This window comes from Periplaneta americana, chromosome 17, assembly GCF_040183065.1.
Source record: "Periplaneta americana isolate PAMFEO1 chromosome 17, P.americana_PAMFEO1_priV1, whole genome shotgun sequence".
NCBI classification, from domain to species: domain Eukaryota; kingdom Metazoa; phylum Arthropoda; class Insecta; order Blattodea; family Blattidae; genus Periplaneta; species Periplaneta americana.
Window position 1 is genome coordinate 5,214,015 of NC_091133.1, and position 3,762 is coordinate 5,217,776.

General features: G+C 35.7%; 1 protein-coding gene across 1 annotated transcript in view; it reads right to left on the bottom strand.

Moving 5' to 3' along the window:
• The window catches only part of LOC138692580 (oocyte zinc finger protein XlCOF6-like), a 31,036-nt gene extending 27,668 nt beyond the window's left edge, over nt 1–3,368 (bottom strand). The window contains exon 1 of the mRNA XM_069815577.1: nt 3,232–3,368. The gene's annotated coding sequence lies outside the window, so the exon portion shown is untranslated. The remainder of the gene's footprint in view (nt 1–3,231) is intronic.
• Between the last annotated feature and the right edge of the window lie 394 nt (nt 3,369–3,762).

Consider the following 3,762-nt stretch of genomic DNA (forward strand, 5'->3'; position numbering starts at 1 on the left):
GTAATAAATAATTATGATTATGATATGTAGGCTATTATCAATTTCTGTATATATCACAATTTATTGAATTGTTTATGCCTTAAATTGAATCAACTTACTTGTTTTGTATTATAATACAGCTCAATTGATGAATAATTGTTTGCGTTTATAAATTTAATAATCTGATTGACTATGTATTGTATACTTTTAGTAGAGCCATCGATGTAGCTCAGTCGGCAGACTCGCTGGGCTGCTGGTCCGGAGCTGCGTTCGGGCTTGGGTTGGATCTCCTTTTGTTCTCATTGAATGGTTTCTTCCGAGGTTTTCTCCAGCCGTGGGACTGAAGCCGGATGGTCTATGGCGAGTCCTCGGCCTCACTTCATTTCATCCCTTTGATCTGATTACCTGGTTTGGTTTTTTCCGAGGTTTTCCTCAACCACAAGGCAAATGCCGGGAAATCTTTTGGCGAATCCTCGGGCGTCACCTCATCTCACTACATCTCGCCAAAATATTGTAAAATATTGTAAAAAAAAATGTAAAATATTGTAAAAATTTGTAAAAATGTAATTGTTATATTGTATAATTTTGACTTGTTGCACATCTTAAACCTTCATTGCTCATGTAAGATCTACGGAATATAATAAATGAAATTAAATAAAAAATAACGGATACAATTACAGTTACCTTAATAATAATAATAATAATAATAATAATAATAATAATAATAATAATAATAATAATAATAATTCTGAATGTAGAAATGAACAATGTGTATTGCATTGAAATGCATAGATCCTGAATCCTACTACTTACTTCAATAAATTAAAGACAAGTAGATAATGTATTTGACTCCCTAGAGGGTCGTGAAGGGGATTTGTAAACAAAGAGATGGACAGTATAAGGAAAACATAAAATGAAGCTAAAGCTACGGCAGCCAATCAGGTCAAATGGAGAGCTCTCATTCAGGCCTAATGCTCCACCAAGGAGTGAAATGATCTACTATTACTACTACTGCTACTACTACTAAACAATGTTTGTGGATGTAATATGGAGAACATTATGGTTAACGTGAAATTATGATTTTGTAATGCATTTCCAAGAAAAGATAACGGATATATTATAAATAAAATCCTATACCACTTACTTCATTGAGTAATGCTTGTCAGACCTAACCTCAAAACCTTTCTTAATATTGGCTAAACCAGACTGAACCACTCATGTTCATCTGCTCTTAACCTCAAATAGAATCAGCTGAGTAATGAACTACGAATATTAGTGTCCGTATTTTATAAGTAGTGCAGAATGCTTATGAAACACCGAATTTGATATCTTTATGGTTCTAATTAAGTAGCAGTATTATGTCCGTGTGCACCATTCTCGATTAAAATTTGACCATGGTTAAGTCGGCACTTGACCATATTCAACGCCAATTTGCGGAGTATCAATCTCGATCAAAGTTAAACAAGTGAGTTGATGATGATCAAATTTGATCACGGGTGTGGGACCGATTATCTTGAATTGAACATGGTCAAGTCGAGAAAACCAAAATGGTGGCACGATTTGACGTAGACTTGATGGAATTGAAGATGAAATGATGTATCTTGAACACGCAAATCAGTGCGGAAATAACAGAATTGGTGTTATTGTAGAAGGAGTAAGTTTGTAGATGAATAATAAAAATGTTCTTTTTTTCTCAAAATTGACTAATGTTTTATATATGTTTCTGCTTTGGAAGATCGGGACTTCACTTGAGGACAAAATATTATTTAGGCCTAATTGTCCAATTTTGTTAACATAATAATAAAATAGTTATTCTATGCCGGTAATAATATAGCAAAACTAAATGACCATTTTGTAGAATGCGAGATTATCACTTATTAGCTATAGATTTGCCGTTTGAAACTATTAGGACCTACCCTATATAACGTTTTGGACAATTAGGCTATTTACGCTTGAATTAAGAGATATTATACGGATGCCTTCCTTTCCCTCTTACTCCAAAATTCAAACCTTGTGAACACAAAATAAATGGATAAATTTCAGAACAAGGATACTTTCCTTTCCCTCTTACTCCAAAATTCCAACCTTGTGCACACAAAATAAATTGGCACTAAACACTTCCTTTTCGTATGCATGATGATGCGTATTCGACGTACACAGACGAATTGGTTTTTTTTTTCTTTTTCTTTTTTTTTTTATTTTAAAATATTGTTAGCGAGGTATCCGTATACTGAAATTTTCCCAAATTATTGACTCTGAAATGTGTCTTTTCGTAAGCAAGATGATGAGCATTCGACAAACACATGCAAATCTGCTCTTTTTAGAGCCTATTTCAAGATAATTGTGAGTGAGGTATCCGTATACTAAAATTTTCCCAAATAAATTATTGGCACTGAAATGTGTCTTTTCGTAAGCAAGATGATGGGCATTCGACAAACACATACAAATCTGCTCTTTTTAGTAGCCTATTTCAAGATAATTGTCAGTGAGGTATCCGTATACTGAAATTTTCCCAATTATTATCAATAATATGAAATAACCAGTGTATAAATTATGGTATAAATTATGTGAAACTATGCAAACACATATAACTCATGTGAATTGTGAGGTTAAATCCAACCAGGTAGCCTGCTTTTCTCTTAGAGAACTTCAGTCAGTACTTTTATTCTGTAATATGGATGCATAATTGCTGACGAGTTCTAAAGGAATTCCCACTTCGAACTGTGAGAAGTTCGGTGCTCTTTTCTGTTTTTCTTCCATGATCATTGAAACTTGTTATTTGAAAACTGCGAGGATATTTGAAAGCAGTCCGACAAACAAAAACGAAGCGATAATTGACAGAGTGCGTTCGTTCGCTGTTTTATACGCGGTAACCTAGCGCTCAGATGATTCTTCTCAAGCGAGCGTACCGTCAGCTGACGGTACTGAATTGATCGAGGGAAAATGTCGGTGCACCGCATCTGTAACTTGTTCATTGTCAAGAATTAACCATGTTTCCGTGATTGCTGATAAACGGGCTAGATGATCGAGAATGGTGCACACGACCATTAGTGTGTTGCAAAATATGGTCCAACGCCCACGTGATGTGTAAGACTTCCCACAATGCACTAATTAGTTCGCGAACTTCTTCCACATACATTTCGAACTGTTCATCTAGTTCACTTGAATGATTAATTCAATTCTAACTAATCGTTCGTGAATTACCCATCACTAGTTCTTTCAGATTTTCCCAATACACGGAAACACACTTACCTCTATGAAGTATTAAACTGAAAATGGACCAAATTAAGGGTATCTCCACCTCTCCGATAAGAATACAAAATACGTGATTCCTGACCACCGCCGTCTGGATTGTAATAATATTGCAATCCAGACGGCGCGGCGGTGTCCCTGACGAACAGCTTCTTGCACTAGCGTTGGGCGAAATAGTTCATTGTCAAGAGCTAGTTCGTTCGTTCCCGCACATGAACTTGAGTCGTTCAAATGAACTAGTTCGTTCATTTTACAAATGAACTAATAGGAACTAAGTAGTTCAATATCGCACAAAACGCACATTCGTGCGCACTTAGTTGCCAGCTGTTGCCAGTATCACTAAGTAGTGAATGAAATCGTCAACAGATGGCACAACAATGTGTTCTGACCTAAAGCTATAGCACAGTCTAATACTTAATAAGTATTAGACTGTGGCTATAGTGAGAGAATAGCGAACAAAAACCTTCTCTCTCTCATTTCCTCCCTGTCCCTTCATATAAAGCGGACAACTAGGACAAAAAAGTCTCCTTG